The 11,140-nt window shown below is 33.4% G+C and overlaps 1 long non-coding RNA gene across 1 annotated transcript; it reads right to left on the reverse strand.

Annotated features, from left to right (window-relative positions):
* Nucleotides 1-251: 251 nt before the first annotated feature.
* Nucleotides 252-2,654, reverse strand: LOC136273737 (uncharacterized). The gene is made up of 3 exons (XR_010711962.1): nt 2,213-2,654; nt 1,669-1,812; nt 252-504 (listed from the first exon to the last, which is right to left on the reverse strand). It is a non-coding gene; the product is annotated as an uncharacterized lncRNA (long non-coding RNA).
* Nucleotides 2,655-11,140: the final 8,486 nt, after the last annotated feature.

Consider the following 11,140-nt stretch of genomic DNA (forward strand, 5'->3'; position numbering starts at 1 on the left):
ATGCATATATACCTTAAAAGGGTGAAAATAGATTGTTTCTTGCTCATTTCAAACGCAATTATCATTGCTGGTGTTATTCAAAAGTCAAATGTACATTTACATATCCTACATGTAATCTTATGGAGAAAATTGGAAAGAGTTGGGTGATTTTTCAACTATGTAAACACATCTAAATATCTTTATAAAATAAAAAATGAAGGAAACATAATTGCATACTTTTATTGAAAAACAAATTTTCACAACAATTATATTTCTTTAAACAGCCTTAATTTTGTTTTTCATAATTTCTTATCAACCATGAACAATTTCACCACAATAGGACATGATGCTTTCTTAAAGTTCCATTATTGTTCAAGCATTATCCGATTTAATTTGAATTACCGGTAGATAGTCTGTAGAACACAAGGAATATGCATGTGGGTAGAGGTGACAGGTTAACCTCAAGAGCTGAAACCACAAGAATCAACAGGTAAAAGCCATGTGGTAACAAGAGTCTGCTTTAAGCTGAATTAAAAAAAATAAATTAGCTGTGTTAACATACATGTACTTGTAATAGCTGTGTTTACATTAACATATACATAATATTTTTGGAAAAAATACACTGACCATGCAGTGTTATAAGTATGACATATCCAAATATATGACATTAACATTTAGCCAGTACAAAAACAAAAATGTGCATATCAAGTCATAATATCATAACATTAAAATAATTTCTTGGGTATAGACATATCAGATTGAGAGAGAGCGAGAGCAACTACAAAGGAATATTACCAATCCAAACAGTGTCAAAGTATAAGCTTCTGCTACGTGTATACCATGTTTTGTCAATTCTACTGGGGTTTATTGCGAATAAATTTAGCGAGGGTTTTTTTTTTTCTTACGAATTACATGTTTTAAAAACAATACTATGTATAATGCGCATAAAAATGAGGGATTAATAATACATGCTCATTTTAAAATTAAATGCACTTTGGATTTCTTTTACAAGATCGAGATATTTTTGTCACAAAATTAAGTTGCCCTCTGACAGTTTCATGAGTCTTTGCCAAGATTAAGAGAGAGAGAGAGAGAGAGAGAGAGAGAGAGAGAGAGAGAGAGAGAGAGAGAGAGAGAGAGAGATCTGAGGCACATGCAGTAAAAATTATTTACATACTATGTAGATGTGATATGCATGTAAAGCTTACCTAAAATGAATCAATATGTATAAAAGATAATCTAATCTCTCAAATTACAATGATTCTGTGAAATACTTATATCTTGAGAAGACTGTTTAATAGATATCATGGAACATTGACCTAAATTCTGAGTTTAATATAATATGAAATTTGAGACTTTTCATCTCGCACTCTGTTTTACATGCCTGTTACACAAGCAATAACCATATATAACAGAGAGCGAGACAAAAGGTCTAATTTTAATTAGATTGAATATTTACTTTGTCAAATATATTTATTTAATTAAACACAAGCCTGAGTTTTTAATTCATAAATTAAGTGAAGGCGATATGGTAAAGATCTGCTATATTTAAATATTTAGGGTAAAGTTATCATCATGCAAACATGCACTCTAATTACAACATTCTATTCTTGTGTACCTTAGAACTCCCATCGCTTTTAATTTTAAATTTTTCATGCAATTTACTACTGATATCCTCTGTTCACTTGCCTCGGATAGTCTTTTAAACACCATCACCAGTCCCGTAAATTCATGTGGTCCACTTTGTTTACATGTAAAAATGGCGACTCTCGATCTCGATGTAAATTCAACATACTTGATTTTCCGAGGTCGGTAGCGTGTTTCGGAGAAAGTCTGAGGCAAATAAAGAGGCGATATCAGTAGTAAATTGCATGAAGAATTTAATGGTACGAATTGTTTTCACAGAATTTGCGTATAAATAAGGTAAATCAGTCCAAAACTAGTGCACGTTTTTCTTTGTAATAAATATACATGTACAATTTTTTCAATGGGTGGCCCTGTAGCTCTCCGGTCTGTCATTATTTTTTTCCCGGAGAGCTACAGTTCTGCAGCTACCGTGAAAATACACTGGACATATAATATTCCGAGATTCCGCTGACTCTAACGCCCGCTTTTATATTGTGACGTACTTCAAAAGCGGAGGTTAGAGTCAGAGAAATCTCGGATTAGATTGAAAAGTGCAAATACTCTGAAAAGAAAAAGTCAATACGACATATTCTGTATTGAAACATACCTTTATAATCTGTGATACGTTAGTTGAGCTGAAATGTCCACTATCGACATCTTGCAGGCCTTGCTTCTTTTAAAAATGTAGACACACAGCCATCAGCTGTTTGTTCGCAGTCAAAACATGGCGAGTTGAAATGGGGAATCGTACGATAATTATTTCGATTAAAACTAATAAGACTAATAAAAACTAACAACGTAATTATCGATCGAAATAACGAAATTGTATCGATAAACACTTTAATTAACTATTAAAAAACAGAGTCCAGTTTTATGACCTGCACGAATTGTTTTCAGCAGGAGTTACTTTCAGTGTGAATTTTACACTATTTTTTAAACCAAGAACACGGAATCAAAATTTCCGGAAAAATCAATATTTAAACCCCGATATCTCTGCAATGCATCATCCGATTTGAAAACGAATTTCAGTTTTGTATTAAGCTTTGCAAACTCTACAATATGCATATAATTTTGTGTTTTATATAAAGTTTAATAATCAGTACGAATTGTTTTCAGTAGAAATTACTTTCAGTGTGAAATTTGCACTATTTTTAAAACCAAAAACACGGAATCATAATTTCCGGAAAGATCAATTTTCAAACCCCGATATCTCTGAAATGCATCATCTGATTTGAAAACGAATTTCAGTTTTGCATTAAGCTTTGCAAACTCTACAACATGCATATAATTTTATTATTCGCTCAAAAAAATGAAAATTCAGAAAAATTAGAATCACTTCCTGTTTCGACCGGAAGTGACAAAATAATTTTTTTTGTAAATTTGCTATAAGTAAATCCTCAGATTTACAATCACAGAGAATTTCAAGTCTTTATAAACAACCGTTTACGAGAAAAGTCCTGGACAAAATCACTTTTTGAAATTTTTAAAAATGACGTAACTAGAAAACGGAAGTGACTTAATGACTGAAAGTTAAAAATCTTAAAGGGACAACTATTTAACATACTCCCTGAAAATTTCTTGCAAATCGGTTGAATAGTTTTTGAGATATAAAGCAAAAAAGAAGTCAGAAGGAAAAACAAGAAGAATAATAATAATAAAAAAAAACAATAGAATAACAAGAGGGTCTTCCGTTGAAAACGGAAGACCCTAAAAAAAACAATAGAATAACAAGAGGGTCTTCCGTTGAAAACGGAAGACCCTAATAATAGGGAAAAAGAAACAAAGCAAAAACAATAAGGTCTTCCGTTGGAAACGGAAGACCTTAACTAGACACGATCTCGTTGCGAGCAACGAGGAGGTCTTCCGTCCGATTTTAAAAAGGTAAATCACGTCATCGACTTTAATTTTCAACAACAAAACATGATATGGAAATAGGAGTGAAGTACTAATGCTTACCTGTAATGCTTTTTACAAGTTCTCTTACGTTGCTTTTTTAAATACTTGCATTTCTTTCAATTGAAATAGACAAGATTAAACTTTTTTACCTCTGGCCCCTAATATCCCTAGTAAGGTAACGCATGAGAAAATCATTATATTGTAAGGATATATAAACGTATTATACCTAAGGTCTGTCCCAAGATATTTATGCCACACATTCTCTTAAATTATTTGATATTTGTAAATATCTCTTGATTCAGACGATGTTCATTCGATAGTATGAAAAAATCCCAAGATTTCCCTTTTGAAACGCCCCCTCTAGCTTGTCAGGTTTTAATACACGGCTAAAAAAAGAACGTCTACGGGGATTTTGCATTGCATCAGCCATTATAAAGCCCGAATGATAACTTTAAAAAATTGTGCTAGATATTCCGAAAGACTTCCGAATTGAGGAAAGATGTAAACATTCCCCATTATAAATATCCGTAGGAAATCTGTTTTCGATCCTGTGAATGTTTACGAAGGAAAAATGATAATTTGTAAATGAAGTTTGACCCCTAAAAACGTTATTACCTAATTACGTAACACATGTTAAAATCAATACATTTCTTGGATACATAACAGTTGAGATCGACACTAAATTTTAAATTTTGTTTAATTCATGTGATTTTGAATGACAACAGTTGTGAATGGAATTGGAGATCATTGTGGAGAATAAGCAGGTATTGAAAATAATTAATGCACATGATCATGCACATGACAAATAAAGTGTCTTACACATGTAAATCTTAATGTTAAAGCTGCTTGGTCCGATTTTCAATAAAATAAGTGTACGCTTTTAAACGATGGTTATGCTAAGTATGTGTGCAATAATATACGTTGCAGTACATGTAGTTTTCCCTGTCAATTAAGCCATATTTCAATGAAAAAATTATGTACATGTTGAAACTCGTTGAATCCGGATGTTGTTTATTACGGCATGCTGCCCAATCCGGCGACATTATTCAGCCCCTTGACATTTTCCAATCATTTTTGTTTAAAAAAAATTTGTGCAATCCGGATCCTATCTATTCTGTTAACCGGCGCGATGAAAAAGCCTACTGCATATTATTAGTGAGAGTTATCTCCCGTAGTCCGTCCACTTATCGATCGATCGGCCTTCTGCGAGATATTAATGCTCAATTATTGACCAATTTTTCTGTCGTTGCTATTGATTTAAACAACTGTTAATATAGATCCAAAGAAGCAACTTTTTTCAGTTAATACCGTAAAGTCTTGTTATGAATTGCAATTGGATAGTTAGATTATAGTTCACCCAATTTTTTTCAGGCCGTGAGTCAGGATACTGCGGGAGTAAGACTGCCGATATCGTTTGTTATCCCCGTTGCATGGCTACACGTACAGAGTTGCATATTATTCTGTCAAAATGCTCAATTTTTTTTTATATAAAATTCTCATTTATATTAATATTTATCTACTGTTTCCCTGCATCAAAACAATTCTCGCCATCAGTTATTTCAGCCACCTGTTGACTTGTTAATGTTTTGTTTAACAATTTACGGTTAAGCATGCACTTTTCAGGTAAATCGGATGTTTGAAAGATTATCAATAACGAATATTTAATTCAAGGATTTCCATCGTATGTATTCCGTTATGGATTTATTGTTTGAAAAAAAATATTTAAAATGAAAATTTGTACCGTAAATAAGATCGATGAAATCTAATATAATTCAGAACAATTGAACATTTTGCAAGAATACACGATCAGGACCTACTGCATTAAATACTAAAATTAATTTGCAACAATATCCTCTAAACCGGATGTTGCCTAATCCGGCCATTTTTTTTTCAGAACCACCCTCCGCCGGATTAGACAAGTTTTGTTGTGTATTCGCAAAATAATCGACATAAAAGGGTTTTGCGTTATTTCGCCGCGTGTTTAAACTGGCCCCTTACGTCGAAGCTAGTATGATTGTATTACGACTTTGACATCTGTTTTTTTTATATAATCTATTATAACATATAAAATATACAGAATGACTATTTAAACAAAAATAAAGCAGTGTACATTTGTTCATTAATAGTTTTGATGTTTACGTTGTTTATAATCATTGCAAAACATGCAGGATGAATAAACTCAATCATTCGGAGGATGAAACCCAACGGTTTCCTTTTTTAAACATTCCAATGATGTATTTTGGGGGGTTTTTGTATGCCCCAAATTTATTTTTATTTACTTTGAATATTTCTAACGTTGAAAGGAGAGCACTTCCGTTTAAATACGTCTATAAATTTGTAAGATTATTCATTAGGTTTGCAAGGAAAATTATTTGATACTGTAATGACCGACAAATCGGAACATGCAGCTTGAAGAAATTTCTCAACTTATTATACCTCGAAACGTTATTTCAAATCAGGCACCAAACAATGAAGGGAAATGGAAATATTCGGCGGATCCAAATGTTAAAATATTTTTATGATAAAAATTGGTATTTATGGCAAACAGATTAATCATTTTTTATCTCTTAAAGATATAATCGCACCTGTGTTTTGTATCCATCTCTTTTAAACTCTTTGTAGCAAATCTGTCAAAATTCGTGGTCGTTTCACCCTCTTGTTGCAACCCCAAACCCCGCTGAAATGTTCACAATCGATGCGCTGATGAACGAAAGACTCGACTAGAAAAACTTGCTGCATGGGCCGTCTAACATTATTAATTTTAATGATGAATTCAGAAACTTTAAGATTTCAAAAAGTGTCATTTTTTGTTAAGTTACAGGAACATTGTCATTCATGCACATAAAATTTGTACAAATTAAGTTATAAGTTATTCAACCAGTGTTTGAAATTTGAGACCGTTCTTGAAATATTTGGGAAAGAAATTTTAGGGGTCATCCTTTCATCTTCTTATCGGGCCCGTGTAACAAATTTGAGCCATTTCCGAATAAATGTGTGCAAAAAATCGTTAATAAAAGAATGCAGGTAACGGGAGCTTTTAACACGGGAGCAGGGAGTGCTTTAAAACTCATATTTACATGTATTAATTTACCTTGTAAAATTATCAGTCATAGGCATTAGATAACTGATATTGCCTGATTGGCGAATTTGATTTGCCTATTGACTCCATGACATCTACAATTTCGCGTAGTTAAACGTACACATTTTAAAAAAATTGTATATAACACTGGCGTCGAAAGCAAATTGAAAGTGGGGAGGCTAGACTAATCCTCAGAAATATTGAGAAAAAAGTAATTCCCAAAATCATGGAAATCCTAATCCGTTGGGGGGGGGGGGGGGGCTGGACTGCATCTGAATCCAAGGTATATTTAGGAACAATAATCTTTCCTGCGAGAAAAAGTGGGGGGGGGGGGGGGGGGGGGGGGGGGGGGCTGAACCCTCTATCAGGCTATGTTTGTAATGGTTAGGTATAACTTTGGCTAACCCCCCCCCCCCCCCCCCCCTAGCCCCCCCGGTTCCGACGCCTATGTATAAGCATGTACTCCAATCAGGTGTTGTACTTTACAGAACGATTTTTACGCGATCGCCGAGCGCTTCTTTTTGGGGAAGAACAGTCCTAATCAGACAGCAAATACATAATACAGCATACAGACGTTTTTATTAATATAATTATATATAATTTATGAATAAACTATTTAAGTGTGCTTGAATATGCAAATTTTAAAGCCAATTCGATTTGTATTAGACAATTAATCTGCTAAGTCTAGTGTTCGCTACTCGATCTTCAACTGTCCGAATACAGTCAAAACTTTTACAATGAATGTACATGTACATTACATTTTTAAAACTCACATATTCTTTCAGAATCAAAAAAAAATAAGTTATAAATGAATAAAATCAGCAATGAGTTTGCTTTTTAATGAATCTGACTACCACTGAGAAGAGGTTATACCAATATTGTGACCCTTATTATTTTACGGCCTAAATGTAAATAAAACCTCAACTTGTTTAAAAATGGTTTGTTTTATCGTGCCCGTACCTACCGCAAGCATGTAACATTGGACTTCTTAAGCTGCCTTATCTCGAACGCTTTTTAAATATATTTCAACTTTTACTTACTACATCCTGCTTAAGACACACACTCTCTCTCTCTCTCTCTCTCTCTCTCTCTCTCTCTCTCTCTCTCTCATAACTCATAAAAATTCTAATATTTTGTTAGCCAAATGAAGTATCACATTATCATAGATATGTGAATATCGCCTATATTTTGTTGAAATTGGTAGTGTAATGCATTTAATTCTCAGCAGCAAAATGTCACAAACGGACACAAGTGAATTTATTTACATTTCAAATCGTACGACTGTAAAACGTACAATTGTATTATATTCATTGATGGCAGCTTTTTTTCCCCTTTATTATACGAACTATGATTTAAATCAATGGTTTGATGCATCGTTAACCAATATAATTGGAAATGAAAATAAGAACGAATCAATGGGCATTGGAATGTGTGATAACGTATAAACACGAGAAGCATGTGTCCTACAGTGAATCGGCTGTCCACTAGCGCGGCATCTCCTCGGCCCGTGTTATGAAAATGTACACTCAACGTGGTGGGTTTGAACTGTTAACGTTTGCAGTTTGATAACTGAATTTTATTTACCAACAATAAAACTGTTTCATGACATAGACAAGAACACAAAGAACGCCTTTTTTTCAACGACAGCCATACTATCTATTTTTTTTTTAATTACGAGAGAAAAACAGCAATACTTCGTAGGTAATAATATAGTCTTTTTTTATTTACTCTTTAATATCGTTAAAATCTGAATTCATTGTGTTTGCAGCTACATAAATAAACCCGTGTGTGCATTACAACAATGCGTATATCTTGTGTATTGGATAACGGCAGACCTCTCGTTAGTCCAGCCGCGACCTATTTTCTCGGCCACGGCAAGGATCGGATACGTATAATTGTTTACATACATGAAGCTCGGAATACAGCTAGCAAGATTTTAAATGCGACTCAAATACATTGCATAGAAGCAATTCTTATACACATAATATATTTCCCTAGAAAAGAATTAAACTGTTTAAACACTTTCCGAATGCAAGCTAGTACACTGTCTATGGTATTAGGTAAAGGTATAATCTTTTTTATTTACTATTAAAATCATTAAAATCGGAAGTTTTGTGTTTGCAGCTACATAAAAAAAACTCATGTGTGCATTACAGCAAGACGCAAATCTTGTGTATTAGATAACGGCAGACCGCTCGCTAGTCCATTCGTGACCTATTTCCTCGGCTGCGGCAAGGGATCGGATACGTAATTGTTAACAAACACAGTTCGGTATACAGCTAGATTTTAAATGCGACTCAAATGCATTGCATAGAAACAGTTCTTTTATCCATAATGTGTTTCACTAGAAAAAAAAATAAAATGTTGAAACACTTTCCGTGTGTAAACCGGTACCCTTTATGTCAGTTATACGCACAAATACCCCGTTTATTTGCCAAATAAAACACAAATACATGGTAACAAGTCTGGCTTTTTACACTCATATTACGCAATACCCGAACAAAATATTATTGTAACGATATTAATAAGATCATAATGAACAACTTTTGCCGCGACAGCCATATCGAAATCTTAACCGCTTTTGAGTTATAAAGTGAAAACTTTGAAGGATTCTAGGTCCTTAATTTGAGGGGCAAGCCCCTTTTTCTAGGAGTCAAACAAAAGATCTTGTAAATATAAATTTTTGTTCTTCTACATGTCTTAACAAAATATTTGTGAGAAAAAAGATAATCTAAGAAAACCAAGCAAAATCACAACGCTTTTTTCATCTCATTTTTCGAGCCCTACCGAGCTTTAGCGCCTTTTGTGCCTGAAATTTATTAATGCCTTATTACATATCTACAATCTTTTGTCTATCATTCCTGAAATTTTGAACTTAATATCTTTTATAGTTTTTGATAACTCTCTTGGACAAGCCGACACTCTGAAAATCAAGAAAACGTCGATATTTCAAAAACGGAAATGACGTCATCAACCAAAAAAATTTCCGATCAAGTTTAAACTAATGTCAATAAGATCTGCAAATTTTATTAAAATCGATCAAACAGTTTTCGAGTAATCGCTGACACAAAATCGGTAAGAAAAAAAAAGGAGAAGAATGAGAAAAAAAACCGAAGAAAAACAATAAGGTCTTCCGTTGGAAACGGAAGACCTTAATAATAAAAAGAAACAATAGAATAACAAGAGGGTCTTCCGTTGGAAACGGAAGACCCTAGCAAGACACGATCTCGTTGCGAGCAACGAGGAGGTCTTCCGTCCGATTTTTAGAAGAGGAAATGACTTTGCCTTTTATCTTCATCAACGAAACATATCAGGAAATGCAGATGTGATCTAAAAGAGCGATGGATGAAGGATTATACACCTCGTTGGATCCCCAATTTAGGGACCAGCCACATTTTATTTCATATCAAATAAGAGGTCTTTTGATTTCGATACATTTTGTGTAAAAAGCTATTTGTAACCGTTCTTGATTTTACTGAAGGAGAACGTGGGAACTGATAACAAACAAGTTTTGGTTGCAGATTGTTAATCACATTTTTTAGCGTATTTTGTTTAATATTGCTCCTTAAAGTTGCTTTTTTAAAATTTTGGGACGTTGATGATAAGTTTGGACTTTTGACCCCTTAAAACCCCTTATTACATAACATAGGAGTAAACAATTTTCATGTATAGGTACATAACATTTCGATTAACATAATTGCTTCCGTAATGTATTACAAAATATTTCACAATTAAAGGCTATGATTAAAAGGCTTAAAAATTCTATCGGCTCCTAATTTGAATAGCCAGCCCCTTTTTCGTGATATAAAAAGAAAGCTCTTGTCATTTTAAACAAATTTTGTTCAACAAGTATGTAGAAATTATGTACCGTTCTCGAGATGTCTGGAAGAGATCGTTTTAAGGGCCGACCCTATAACTCCTGTTAGGGACCGGATAACAAAAAAAATTATGGTTGCAAATTGTTAACGACATTATTTGGAGCATCTTTTGTTCAACATTGCTTTTCAAAATTTCTCTCCATTTTCAGATATATAAGATCAAAATTTCGAACTGCTGGCCCCTTAAAATCCCTAAATACGTAACAAAGGAGTAAACAACTGTCATGTATAGGTACATAACGTTACGATGAACATAATTGCTTCTATAAAGTATAACAAAATGTTTCACATTAAAAAGATATTATTAGAATACTTTAGAGCCCTTTCGGCCCTTAATTTAAAGGGCCAGCCCCTTTTCCCTAATGTCAAATGAAAGATCTTGACTTTCTAAAGTTTTTTTGTTCTATAAGTTTTAACAAAATACTTTTTAGAAAAAAGATATTCAAAGAAAACCACAAAAAAATCATGACGCTTTTTATCTCAATTTTTAAGCGCAGACGAGCTTCGGTTTTTTTCGTCACAGAACAATGAAAATGCTTCTGTCATATCCACAAACATAGGTCTACAAACCCTGAAAATTTGAATCAAATATCTGTTTTCGTTTAGGAGAAAACCACGGACAAGCCGACTCTCTTTAAAAATCGTAAAAACGTCAATATCTCTAAAACGGAAATGACGTCAT

Source organism: Magallana gigas, chromosome 1, assembly GCF_963853765.1.
Source record: "Magallana gigas chromosome 1, xbMagGiga1.1, whole genome shotgun sequence".
Taxonomy (NCBI): Eukaryota; Metazoa; Mollusca; class Bivalvia; order Ostreida; family Ostreidae; genus Magallana; species Magallana gigas.